The sequence below is a fragment of the Pinus tabuliformis genome, chromosome X, assembly GCF_031772625.1.
Source record: "Pinus tabuliformis cultivar Carrire ecotype Pingquan chromosome X, CPIR1, whole genome shotgun sequence".
In the NCBI taxonomy this organism is placed as follows: domain Eukaryota; kingdom Viridiplantae; phylum Streptophyta; class Pinopsida; order Pinales; family Pinaceae; genus Pinus; species Pinus tabuliformis.
Genome location: NC_142308.1, coordinates 1,731,463,238 through 1,731,478,621, shown reverse-complemented (window position 1 = coordinate 1,731,478,621; position 15,384 = coordinate 1,731,463,238).

Below are 15,384 nucleotides of genomic sequence, written 5' to 3'. Positions count from 1 at the left end.
AATGATAAGAAAGGAAATAAATTTGAGGGCAAAGGTTTTGGTAACAAAGGAATGTATAAAGGAAAAAATAACAGAAATTTTAATAAAAATCAGCACATATTAAAAGTACCAGGCAAATCTGGAACTCAGGAGCTAGGCAAAGCTCGGGTGGAACTGGCTAGCAGGCCCCCAGTGAAGTTTTGGGGATGAGGAGGCCCATATTATATCAAGAACTACCCATGACACAGAGGAGCGGATCAAATTTCTCAGTTTCAAGAAGCCTCTGTAGTGGGAGATGTAGCAAGGTGTCTTACAAAAATTAATGCGGCCCTCGAAGATCATCAAGCAGAATTTCAGCCAACAATGATTGAGTTTGAAGGTAAAATTCTGGACCAAGCTGTTTCTATTTTAATTGACCCCGAGGCTACTTTTAGTTACATTAGTCCTAAGATTGTAGTACAATGTAAATTACACACAAAAAAGTTTAAAAACTCATGGTTGGTACAACTAGCCATTGGAGCCAAAAGAAGAGTTTTGACCAAAGTTAGTAATTGTCTGCTAGTGTTAGCTAATCAATCTATCAGGGTAGAACTGAATGTACTGCCATTAGGGTCATATGATGTCCTTATTGGTATGGACTGGTTAGAGAAACTTTGGTCTCTTACAAACTGCAAAACTAAGACCCTTAATTGTCGGGATGACAAGGGTGAAAGACAAGAAATGCAAGGCATTTAGAAGCCTCTGCAAGTAAGATCACTGACAACCTCTTAGCTAGCCAAATGCATAAGAAAATTCTGTCAGATTTTCCCCATACAAGTAGGATATGCTGAATTTAAGGAGAAAACTACTGCTCTAGAGAATATACCAGTGATACAAGACTTTCCAGATGTCTTCCCCGAGGAAATCCCCGGTTTTCCTGCAAAAAGAGACATAGATTTTACAATCGAGCTGATTCCGAGAGCTACCCCAGTCTCCCAAGCCCCTTACCGCATGAGTGTACCCAAATTAACAGAATTAAAAATGCAACTATAGGAGCTGCTAGATAAGAAATATACTCGACCTAGTGTGTCTCCTTGGGAAGCCCTAGTATGGCACATTTCAAATGCGTATGGACTACCGTCAGTTAAACAAACTGACCATTAAAAATAAATATCCCCTACCCCGCATAGACGAATTGTTTGACCAAGTTAAGGGGCAACCATTTTCTCTAAGATTGACCTCCAGTCAAGCTATCATCAGATTTAGATAAAGGAGGACGATATAGCTAAAACTGCTTTTAGAACTCGTTATGGGCATTATGAGTTCGTAGAGCTACCTTTTGGGTTAACTAATGCACCCGCAACATTCATGTGTCTCTTGAACAACATATTTCATCAATACATAGACATGTTTGTGTTAATCTTTATTAACAACATATTGATCTATTCCCAGAGCATTGAAGAACATACGGAGCACCTTCGCATTGTTCTACAAGTTTTAAGAGAACACCAGCTATATGCGAAATACAACAAGTGTGATTTATTTAAGGAACAAATCCAGTATTTGGGACATATTATCACCAAGGAGGGAATCGCAGTAGATCCAGAGAAAATAAAAACCATCATGGAATGGTCAATACCAAAGGATGTGGCAGACATAAGATCATTCATGGATCTAGTGGGATATTATAGGTGATTCATAGAAGGTTTCTCTAGGGTGGCATACCCTATGACATCTCTGCAAAAGAAAGGAAGGGCCTTTAAATGGACCCCTAACCGCCAAAGGAGTTTTGACTAGCTCAAACACTTACTTACCACTGCTCCAATTTTAAGTATTGTTGATCCTAACAACGAGTACATCATATGTACGGATGCAAGCAAGGAAGGAGTGGGTGGCGTGCTAACAAAAGAAGGCAGGGTTATAGCCTATGAGTCGAGGAAGCTCAACGAATACAAGCAAAAATAATCTGCTTATGATTTGGAATTAACGGTAGTGATTCATGCCTTGAAAATGTGGCGACACTACTTGTTGGGCAAGAGATTTCTGCTATTAACAGATCATCACAACTTGACAAACTATTTCAAGCAGACCACCTTAAACATTAGACAAGCTCGATGGGTTGATCTCCTAAGTGAATTCAATTTTGAAATCAGACATTTGAAGGGGAAGGAAAACCGAGTTGCGGATGCCCTAAGTCAAAAGTAAACTGCTATTATGAAATTTCTTTTAGTGAGTCACATACTACTTTCTATGAGCAAATTCGTGAAACAACTAAGCAAGACTTAGAGTATAAACATTTGTGGCAGCAAGAAAAATTGGCAAACAACCATGAACAGCAAATGGGATACGAGGTTACTCCAAATGAACTGCTTACTTATAGGAAAAGACTATATGTACCTCATCAAAAATCACTTAAAGATCTGATTTTTGATGAATATCATAAGAGTCCTTATGTCGGGCACTCGGGGTATTAGAAAATGATTTATGTCCTTAGAAAGGATTTCTTTTGGCCCAAAATGAAGAAACAAGTAGCAGAATATTTAGGGCGCTGTTTGGAGTGCCAGAAGATTAAAGAAGAACACCAACACCCAACAGGGTTGCTTCACCCACTGCCTATTCCTGAATGGAAGTGGGAGGCTATATCTATGGATTTCATCACTAGTTTACCTAGATCAAAAAAATTAAACAACTTTATTATGGTGGTTGTTTATAAGTTGATAAAATCCGCCCATTTTATACCCGTTCAATCCACTTATAAAGCAGTACAAATTGCTAATATTTTCATGCAGAATATTTTCAAACTGCATGGCCTACCCAAGATGAAAATTTCTAACCGAGATGTGAAATTCACATCAGCCTTTTGGAAGGCCCTGTTTGAGGGATTGGGTACCCAATTACATTTCAACACTACATATCACCCTCAAACGAATGGACAGAAGGAAAGAGTCAATCAAGTAGTCGAAGACATGTTGCGAGCCTATGTGATGCAATAGCCCTCTAAGTGGGAGGATTACTTGCATCTAGTAGAATTTGCATACAATAATGGGTACCATACATCACTACGGATGAGGCCATTTGAATTATTATACGAGCGTAAGTGTAGAACACCCTTGTGTTGGAGCGGCCCAGAGGACAAACTAATGTTGGGACCAGATATGCTAGAAGAAATGGAGAATATGGTAAAAAGTGTACGAAATAATTTAAAAGCTACTCAAGACCAGCAAAATAATTTTGCAGATTGAAAAAGGAGCTTCCGCAAATTCCAGGTGGGAGATCATGTGTACATCCGAGTACGAGCTAAGAAAAGTACCCTGCAGTGGACCGGATGTGCTAAGTTAGCACCCCAATTTTGTGGGCCTTTTCAAATTTTAGCCCGAATCGGGCCAGTGGCGTACCAATTCGCTCTACGCAGTCATATACGTGTACACAATGTATTTCATGTTTCTTTCCTTAAGAAATACATCTACGTTGCTAAACGTATAATTAATTGGCAGAACATTCAAGTGAGCTAGTTCAATCGGACTCTGAAAGACAGGCTATCACAAATATAAATACTATATCTATATATATATATATATATATATATATATATATATATATATATATATATATATATATATATATATATATATATATCTATACACACACACACACACACATGTACGTAATTATTTTATCTGAAACTTTGAAAAATTTTTATTTTCTTATATTTCAGGTTGAACCGAAAGGAGAATTCCTGGTAGAACCAGTGGGTATACTCAATCAAAGAGAAGAAACACTGTGGAGATGAGTTATCACCCAAGTTAAAATTTAGTGGCAGCATTTTGGGCCTGAAGAAGCCACCTAGGAAGATGAGTAGACTATGAAGGAAGCTTACCCTTATTTATTCTCATAGAGGAACATCGGGACGATGTTCAATATTGTGGGGGGGAGATGTGATATCTCGGTTAAATGTGAATATTATTTTATTTACTGCATATTTAAACAAACTGGAAATCGATTTAAGTTTTGTTAATTAATAGAATTATTTTTTTGTAAATTGTTAAAAGAAATACAGTGCTGGAATTTAGACAAGAAAGGTGATTTAACATAATTCCATGAAAAGACATCTGGCAATAGATGATGGGTGTAATTCCCAAGGATAGTTAGGGTGGGCAGTTGTCAGCCCTAACTAATCCTAGAGAATGGTTTTATCCCAAAAGATCAAGAGGATGGGGATCTAAGATCAGGAAGGAGAAATGAACCATGAAGCAAGAATGAATTGTGCTGTAGGGACAAGAAGGAACTGTGGAAGTTAAGTATGGTTAGGACCAGATAACTATTACAGATCGTTTCTAGAAAAATAAGACCTGGAAATGGGCAGCTCCGGGGGAGACAAGCGTTGTGGCACAAGTGTCAAGGTTGGGAGGCAAGACGAGTTAACATCTTTTTCATTGCTCAGATAACTAGATAAGTATTAAATATGGAGAGATTATGTTCTGTTATTAGCCGATACTGAAGTTATTTATGTCCAGTTTAACCGGTAATAGGAGTTATTAAAATGTATATAAGGTATAGCAGATGTTGGAGTTAATTCAGTTCTAAATATAGAATTAGTATATTTATTCCATGTCTGCCAAGTATTCCATAGGATTACAGAAGCTTTAAATACTATTTATTCCATGATTGTTAAGTATTCATTAAGATTTCGAGAGCTTTGAATACATGTACATGTACAATCTATCAAAGTAAATTAAGAACAAATAATATTCATTTGTAAACTATGAAGAAATATCCATAACTATATGGGAATGTCTAACAGAGAGAAATACTCAGCTCGGGTCCTGGCATGGTAGGAAACAGGGAAACGAAACTGAGACTAGACTAAATCTTCTTTGATATTAAAATAAAATACAACATCCAAGATGGTTGAAACAAGCAGGGAATTACTTGAAACACTAATGAAAAACAGAGAACATAATAGAGGGACTTAAGCCCTACATAAATATATGGCATCAACTAAACATGTCTCTTGTAAAAGAACATAGCTCGAATGAACAACCAATCAAAGGCTATCTCAACATTCTCAGGAAAAGAAAGCTCCTGATAAGAATTGCATATATGACTATAGGAAAATTCTTGAGTTTTCTCGATAACGTCATTATGATATTACAACAGCAAAAACCATAGTAATACATTGCAAGAGAAAAATTTTTGGAATTTCTAGAATTTATAATTAAGAAGCACTTCTTGTACAAAATATAACAGATAACAAAATGTTCAGCCAGACTATGTGAAGGTCCTTCACCTTCTCCACAAGAAGAAACACAAAATGGTAATAAGGAAAAACAAGGGAACAATGGTTGACCACCTGTCTGTTCACATAAGTATAATTCCAAATCACTCAAATACCCAGACAACAGTTCCAAGACTTGAAATGGCTGAACCGATATCAAATACCATAGGACCTATCTTGTTTTTTTAAACAGAAAGAACACAAATGGGAAATAACTATTCTGTGTGAAGACTTCCTTCAAGACCAAACCCTCGCAGTTTCACACAGTCCTTGGACTGGCAAAGAGACCCAAAATCCTGTCAAAATGATTTCCAATGATTCAACCAAATCTAGAACGCACCATTCCAAGGAACAAAAGAGGCTTAACCAAATAATTGAAGGAAAACGGGTCTACGAATCATCCCATAAACCATGCCTTAAACCTCAAAATTAATATAGACTGCGTCTTTGTTATCGGGAAAACTAGTGTCCATTCAAAGCTGCTAGTCCCACTAAGACGGGTAGCTATCTTAGAAACAAACAGATTAAAGTTACTTGTGTTTTCCTCTATTAGAGATGGATGAGAGAGAAGTAGAGAGAACCAACCTCAGTCTTTCACTAGTCTCCTTGCTTGTTTCCTCTCTCCTTTGATAGATCTTTCGCCACTCCTTTCTCACTTGTCCTGCTTCAAAGAACATTTGTAGAGCCAAGGCATCAAAATACCATCAATGCATAGAGACCTATAACCATAAATAATGTAGGATCATATGTACATTAACCATATAAATGCATACATAAACAAGATTTAGAGATATACAAGCATATGGAGGAAAACTCAAATAGCTTTATTGATAGAAGTAGTAGAAGAGAGGATTACAACCAAGCTGTCTGATCCAGCATCATCCTCCCAGCATGAAAGCCCTCTTCACCTCATACAAAGAAAGATCACCCAACAATGTCTTCAAAGAGAAACCACAACACTTCCTTGCAAATTACAAAATTCCAGCCTTTGGATCTCTTGGATGAGAGATCCATATATAGATGTCTTCAGGAGAGTGAGTCAGCTTCTAGGATTTTGATTAGTGTCATTTCACTAATAGTTCTTGGTTCCACTTGGAGATTTTAGATCTCTTACTCATCCCTGGGTGAATTCAGAGAGGCAAGTGTCATATGAGCAGTTTCTAGAAGATTTTCTAGGTTTCCACCTAGCACACTGCTTCTGCCATTTATCTGCTCTCGCTCATCGCACCCTACAGAAGGGCTTTCCAGTATGAATCGCACCCCCCATTTGTAATAGGTGAGATGCGTCACACCCTATGCATGGAGCAGTCTGTATGGTCCTATTTTGACCAGTTCCGAGTAGTTTTTCATGGATAACTTCTGGGAGATGATGTAATCAGCTGACCTTGTTCCTTTAGGGTATGAAACAAGACTTTTAGGGGTTTAGAAGCCCTTGGTTTATGGACATATATGATTGGAGTTTTAGTGCCCAAATATGTCTATAACAGTTGCCCCCTAAAGCATGAGGTCGTAAATCCTTTTGATGTCAAGTGAAATGCTTTATAATGAGGATCTGAAGTTTTTCGAACTGGAAGGTGACCTGTAATAAGATACAATACAATACATTATCTTCATAATATTTTCATGATCTAGCTGAGGTGAGCATTCCCATGCTCAGCTTTATAAATTCATATTCATGTACATAAGACAGACAATCGTCTGTGTCGCAGACTGATGATTCTGGTAGAGCCATCATCCTTTAGTTTGGATGATTATCTATGCAGCAATGATGTACATTTGATGTCTTTATTTTCCTGAATATATCACAACCTGGATGGATGAAACTAGATTCGAGGTCCTCAAACTTGTTCAATCTTCACCCAAAGTACAAGTCGATCCATGTGAAAAGATGTTCTGATGTCGAACATGGAAAGACATCGCGTGATTACCAGCCAATGATGTAAGCTGTTAACAGGCACGAGAGGAATCACCGATAATGATGATGACCCGCAAGGTACTACAGTACAATTCACATGGTGTGAATACATGAGCTAATGTTGAACACCACATAAAATATTTTGGTCGAAGGCCATTGATGTAAACCTGTCGCCGAAAGTGAGAAACTTGCCATTGAGGCATGCAAGCTTCAAAGTATTGAAAGGGTTGTCCCTAAGTCAACTTCTTGGATAATGAGCTGATGTTGACAAGAAGTGACCCATCGTAGGAGGGCCTTAATGAATCCCACATCTATGACATGGAATGGAGCAAATGATTTTGTAGAGGTGAAAATGATCTGATGATACAAGGTTTAGGGTGGTGGTCATGAAAAATGGAGAGTGAAGGCATTGCAGCGGATAAGACGTTAGCTAGGTTGGTGAATTCTCCGAGCGACTTCTCTTGAACATATCGGTGACACTGAGATGGATTGGTAGCATTAACCCCAAGGAGGATGGTATGGTGGACCAATGGTGATGTGACCGGTGAACGGAATAACCCAACCCGACTCAATCATGTTGACGGAGTGAAAGTGTCATGTTCAAGAGCGACCTGCCACCAATGAAGCTATTCAAGTTTTCTTCCCTTTTTCCCCAGTCATTGCTAACCAATACCTCTTTATTTTTGTCAAGCTTGAGGAGGATAACATATGCTTGTGCTATAATTTTCCCTTCAGGCGAACCCGTCGCTATGTTTTAACGAGCCTAGCGAAAGTGAAACTCACTTTTGTCTACATGGACAAGTTTGTCACTATTGTTTTAACGAGTTTAACGACAAAGATAACTCGACCCTTTTCAATTTTAGAGAGTCTAAAAAGGGACGTAAAGTAAACTCCAGTGGTCCTTTTTCGTAATGTAATCCCTTAAGTCTGAAAAAGTGTAAAATAATATGAAAGGGATGACTTTTCGATAGTTTTAATGAGCCGAACAAGACAAGCGCTCGATCTTTTTGTGTAATAATCCCTCAGGTCCAAAAAGATTAAAATCTAGAGGAGGGATAGCACTTCCGGTCACTTTAACGAGCTGGAGAGGCCAATTGCTCGGCAATCTTTTCATATTTTATGAGTCAAATGAAAAGAGCTTAAAGGAGACTCGTTTTTTGAGGAACGAGTGATGTTTTGGATAGCAACTGGTTCCAGGTAAGGTTTGGAACATTCCAATCACGGCAGTGTAAAAAAGGTGGCTAATAGAATCACTCATTGCAACTGTTCCTCAAAAGGGTAATCAATCAAATGGAGGTGTGTGATTAGCGAAAAAGAGTGGAGTTGATGGTAAGAACACGACCAAGGTTCAAAAGCTGATAGTCACGCGATAAAAATGACTATTTACTGGGGGTGGGGTTCATTTTTTAATGATCTTGAACTCTATGGAAACACTTGCTCATTGCTAGTTTTATTTTTTGACGAGCTTGAACTTTGCATAAAACTACTCATGGCGAGGTTTATTTTTTAATGAGCTTGAAATTTGCGTAAAACTGCTCATGCCACTCATATAATAAGGATGTCTCATCCATAGGTTCATTTTTTATGGAGCTTTCCCAATTCGAAACTTTCTCCTGAGCCTTTCGTTATGCAAGCTAGGAACGACCAACCTACGATTCTAAAGGGTTGAGAGCCTACAAACTAAGAAAATAAATGGTCGCTTTTCACTTGCATGCAAAAAGGTTTGCATGCCCCCAGGTATAACGAAATAGAGTTTCCAGGTTACCATACGGAAGTTCTTACATTAGCAAGATTGTTTCATCCACATTTGCAGACAAAACACTTCCTTGGATCTATCCATCGAAATGGACGAAGGTGATTCTAGTTCCAATCACCTAACCTTTGACGAAGGAATCCTTTTCCAGACTGATCCATTATCCTAAATGGACAGGATTGTCAGACTAGTCATATTCCTACAAGGAAACCTATCTTATATCTGGGGTTTTTCTACCGAAGCAGACCAGAGTGCATGCTTCCTGGGTTTCAGTCACAATCACTAAATTACTCATGATCATAAGGTGGACGGACTGGAGATTGATGAGACATTCCTTATGCAAAAAGACCAGTTAGGGATGGAATTTGACTAATAGTTGTTTTTGAACTAGGGAACGAAAGCTGGTCTACGAGTTGGACCATTCTGCCTTCATGTGGAAAACACATCACTCAAAAGAGTGAAGAAACAATAGCTCCCATGCTATAAATGTAGTCACGCCCAAGGAGTAGATTGTAATCTAGAGGTCCTTGGACTACCATCACGTTTAGATGAACGGTTTTCCTTCTCAAAGTTATACGCAAATTTGGAAGGATCCCTAACAGTTGACTGGTTCCTTTGTTGAAGCCTGTAAGATTTCGAATCTCAGGCAGAAGCGATGGCGAACCAAGCGCTTTCCAACCAGTTGAGGAAAGGATACTCATAGAAGCCCCTTCATCTATAATAGTACTGACCATGATCATTATGTAAGCTTGTACTATGATTCAAAATGGTACATTAGATGGTAGGCGGGGTCTGCCTAGAAGATTACAATCGAAGGAAACAACTAGATTTCTTGGAGGTGGGACTCAATAAACGGCCAGATACATCTCTGCCAAACTCCCTTCTTGCAGTAAAGGAATGGGTAGATTGCCCCCATGTTCATCGGAGTCTGTGTTTATGAAAAGAATTTGAATGGTGTCATTCTCATTCTCTTTGGTGACAATATCGTTTGAAGGTGGGTCCTCTAAAGACAAGATTGGGTCGACTGCTGTCTCGACCCGTTGAATTTGGTCCGGTGTGGACTCAGAGGGTCTATCTTCAATGATAGGTGCTTCGATCGACAACAATGGTGTGTCAGTCAGATTTTCAACTAGCGATGGACTCGACAAGAGTTTCTTGTATCCAAGAGGAAGTCGTTGCGATGATGCAAGACGGTTATCCAAGACTCTTTTAGCTTCGTCTAAGAAGGGACAATGGTGGAGGTCATGATCGCCTTCACACAGTCTACAAGGAAATTTGGATCTTTTTTTTTTTCCATTGACTTCGTTTTCACTAGTTGACAGTGTGCTTTCAACATGATCGTCAACAGTGTAAGACACCGGATTGTCCAAGCGGGGAGACCAGTCCCTCAAGATCCGTGGGATGTAGGGACAATCTTGATGATAATGGTCTCCCTTGCAAATGACACATGGAGATTTAGGTTTGGAAGGTGCAGTGTGTGAATTTTCGCCATATGATGTATGGTTGCCCCCTTTTGCTGTTTTGTTCTTCTTCTTCTTCTCCTTCCCTTTCTTCTTCTTCTCAGTTTCTTTGTTCTTAGCATTACTAGCTTCACCAAGCGAAGAGGAAGAAAGAGAGGGAGAAACAAACAAAGTAGAAGGTGGGGGAGCAACTTCATCTGGTTGCTGATGTGATTGCTGGGGAATTGCGGTGTTTTGAATGACAGAGGTCCAGAAAATCCATGCTGGCAAGCCAATTGTGAGTCCTAGAAGGGACAATGTGGCCATGTGTGGAGAACCAACAACCCCCCAAGAGGAGAAGGGACTAGGATTTTCCCCAAGGGGAAATCCTTGATTAGTAGACTCCATTTCTCAACCTAAAGACCAACGAGGGAATAGTGATGTTATTCTGATTAAAATAAATTTTATAACTCTTTGACACAACTTGCTTTTTCAATTTTTAAGAGTCGAGAAAAAGATAAAGATGACTCTAGTCGCCTTCGATTTTTAATGAGCCTGAAGTGACAAGTGCTCAGATGGACCTTTTCTTTTAAGGAGTCTGAAAAGGAATGAAAGTGACTACTCTGGAAATCTAGATAGAGGGATTACCAAACCAATTGCAAAACTGTAGAATACTTTTTACGGTATGGTAGTCAATCTTTCCGAATGTTGTGTTCAGTTCATTGCGATCGATAGGGCGGCAGACGCAGCTTCCTAAGGATAAAGGATGTAGCCTATTGTGGTCTCCCAATATATACTCAACGGCACATGGGAGCACAAGTTCGTACTGGCACTTTTCGTCTCAAAGAGGAGGAATCACCCAACCTACGATGAAAGCAATAGTTACCAGGCTTTACGACGCCAGAATACGTCTCTAGCCTAGACTTCTACATGTTGTGCATTAGGTTCCAAAGAATTTTTATGTTCATTGAAGTTTATTTTACAGTTGATCTTTCTTAATAAGTTTTCCTTTAAGGTTCACCATGTGATGTAGATATACAATTCCTAAATATGCAATCTAAGATGATAAACAATCATTTACTTTCTTTTTGCAATGAAAATCCTAGGTACTAAGGAAAGAGAAATGAAATTCTTTCAACATAGAGTAGAGAGGACACACTAGATGCACTTTTCCTAAATCAAATTCAGCATGCAGTCTTAATGCAAATGGACATGCATGTATTTGTTTTCCGCTTTCTTAATGTATGAATGACAAAAAGAAAACAATGTATAGATCTGAACTATTCTCTTTCAAAGCGACAGTACTAACAATTTTCTTTTCAAAAAATGAAAGTAGGGTCAAGACGACACTTTGCGATTTTGAAGTTAAACTGCTTTCAACACTTGAAATATTAATGATTCAAAACAAATACAATGGAAAAAGTGTAATCGACTGTATAAAAGAAGAATTCTTTGTAATACTCTTTTTCTTGATTGAAAACGACACTTGCGACACTTTCAAATCAAAAGACGACAGTTCGATTAAGCTACTATTTACAAAGGAGAACTGTAAATGATGAAAAATACATAAAAACATTCACAATTCCTTCTGATGGAGGTTGAATAATTCCGAGGAAGATGGTTTCAACAGAGATATACTGATCACAGACAACAAAACTAATGAATAAAGCTGAAGACAATGAAGAAAAACCCAAAATCTGGAGGTAGAAACAGTCTCATTTGATCATTGGACCTGTAACACAGGGAAACAGGGATGCATCTCACTATAACACATGGGAGGTGCGATGCATATAGACTGCCAAGAAGAGACAGTGCGATGGTCCAGGGATGAGGTTGAGATTGGTTTTTGCTCACAGTTTGCAGCTAAGTTCAGGGATTTAGGCTGAGCTAATGATTGTCAGTAAACACAAAGTATAGGGGCTGATATAATGAGGTTATTTGAGCTACCACCAGGGCACTTAGGATGTTTTCAAGCTAGATGTTCAGTTCATGAACCAACCTGGAGATTGACTGAAGCAGCGTTGATCTACTTTGCAGTTGCATAGAAAAAGCAGTTCGAAGGCTAGCTGGCTTGACTTCAGGCTCTGTCTGTGGTTTATAAAGCAAACTATAGTAACAAAACAAACAAACTATTCGCTCCCCAATGGAGTCGCCATTTGGTTATTGGGAAAACTAGTGTCCATTCAGAGCTGCTAGTCCCACTAAGATGAGTAGCTATTTTAGAAACAAACAGATTAAAGTTGTGTTTTCCTTTATTAGAGATGGATGAGAGAGAAGTAGAGAGCACCAACCTCAGTCTTTCACTAGTATCCTTGCTTGTTTCCTCTCTTCTTCGATATAGCTTTTGCCACTACTTTCTCACTTGTCTTGCTTCAAAGAACACTTGTAGAGCCAAGGCAGAAAAATACCATCAAAGCATAGAGATCTATAACCATAAATATTGTAGGATCAGATGTACATTAACCATATAAATGCATACATAAACAAGATTCAGAGATATACAAGCATATGGAGGAAAACGCAAATAGCTTTATTGATAGAAGTAGTAGAAGAGAGGATTACAACCAGGTTGTCTGATCTAGCATCATCCTCCCACCATGGAAGCCCTCTTTACCTCATATAAATCAAGATCACCCAACAATGTATTCAAAGAGAAACCAAGAGCACTTCCTTGCAAATTACAAAATTCCATCCTTTGGATCTCTTGGATGAGGGATCCATATATAGATGTTTTCAGGAGAGTGAGTCAGCTTCTAGGATTTTGATTAGTGTCATTTCACTGATAGTTCTTAGCTCCACTTGGATATTTCAGATCTCTTACTCATCCCTGGGCGAATTCAGAGAGGCAAGTGTCATATGAGCAGTTTCTAGAAGATTCTCTGGGTTTCCACCTAGCACACTACTTCTGCCATTTTTCTGCTCTCAGTAATCGCACCCTACAGAAGGGCTTTCTAGTATGCATCGCACCCCCTGTGTGTAATAGTTGAGATGCATTGCACCCTATACATGGAGCAATCTGTATGGTCCTGTTTTGACCAGTTCTGAGTAGTTTTTCATGGAGAACTTCTGGGAGATGATGTAATCAGCTAACCTTGTTCCTTTAGGGTATGAAACAAGACTTTTAGGGGTTTAGAAGCCCTTGGTTTATGGACATATGTGATTGGGGTTTTAGTGCCCAAATATGTCTATAACAATCTCATACCCGGAACATGTCGAAGGAGCATTCAGAAGGAGCCACAGACGGGAGGAATCCACCAGGGTCAAAGCCTATGAACCCTAAACAGAACAATGAAACAGTAGTCAGAAACCATAAAATATGATAACCAGCAAAATTAATGAGGGGTAACAAGAATTAAAAAGCCTTTACTTACCCAGGTGACTGTCAAGTTCCTCCAGCTTGTCAAGTACCCCCCCGGGCATACCCTGTTTTGCCATGACGGAGTCTGAATACAATTGGAGATAGTAAGACTCAAAAACAACCGAAATAGCTTCTTCAATCATTCCAAACTCAACAGAGCCAAGGGATAGAGCGAAACTCACAATGGAATCCTCAGCTAGCATACGGAGTTGAATTCCCTCTCTGCAAGAATGTTAGCAGAACCCTCCACAACAGAAAGGCTAACAAACAAACCCCACTCTACTCTAGACACCAGCTTAAGGTTACCTACCTCAATCCACACCATCGGATGATCAGGGGTAAGTGGAATCATCGATGAGACATGGTCATCCATGCTGTAGGAGGCCAGCTGTAGTCCAGGTCGAAGACCCACGAAGGAGCGGCCTCGCATTCCTAGGCAGGGACCAGAACCCTTTAATGTTTACCTTATGGGTATTTGTACCAGCGTACAGTTGCAGTACTCCAACATGTATCAATTTAAACAAAGAAAATTAAGGGTTTAAAGTAGGGTTTAACTATTTCCAATCAGTCTTTAAGAATTACAACTTTGTAATGTGACCACCAAACAGGATGTAGGTATTGACCCTTATAATGAACGTGTATGGATGAGTTATGAATTAACTCCTTGACTATTATGCAAATGTAAACAACAAAGTTATGATTTAAATCCCTGACTATTATGCAAATGTAAACAACAGTCCTTCCAAGTAGTCGAAAGACTTTGGTAAATTTTTTTATTTTATGTATATGTATATCATTAATTACTATGGATGTGTGACATATGGTATCAAAGCAGCGCAGGTTGCTAAACTGAGACCTCTGGGATTAAGAAAATAACAAAATTTTGTGATATGCACATACGAAGTACAAACATTTAATATGAGGAGAAGAGGTAATCCACCACTCAAACCCTTTCAGGAGGGCAATCCTAAAGTGTGGGTGTAGTTAGGCGAGGAGCCACAAAACACGAACATAGATATTAGGGAGATAGTATAGGATTTAAAGGATGAAATGGCCCAGCTACGGGCAGATAAAGAAAGGTTAATGTAGGAACAAGAGAAAATTATGAAGAGTCTATCAGATAGACAAGACAATCAGTCCACTAGTGTTAGCTAATCAGTCTATCAGGGTAGAGCTGAATGTACTATCATTAGGGTCATATGATGTCCTTATTGGTATGGTTTGGTTAGAGAAACATTGGTCCCTTATAAACTGCAAAACTAAGACCATTAATTTTGGGGATGACAAAGTCATTCAGAAGCCTCTGCAAGTGAGACTGGTGACAGCCTCTCAGCTAGTCAAATGCATAACAAAAGGCTGTCATATTTTCACCATACAGGTAGGATATGCTGAATCTAAGGATAAAACTACTGCTCTAGAGAATATACCGGTGATACAAGACTTTCCAGATGTCTTCCCCAAGGAAATCCCTAGTTTACCTCCAAAAAGAGACATAGATTTTACAATCGAGTTGATTCCATGAGTTTCCCTTATCTCTCGAGCCCCTTAATGCATAAGTGTACCCAAATTAACAGAATTAAAAATGTGACTATAGGAGCTGCTAGATAAGAAGTATATTCAGCCTAGTGTTTCTCCTTGGGGAGCCCCGGTATGGCACATTTTGAATGTGTATGGACTACTGTTAGT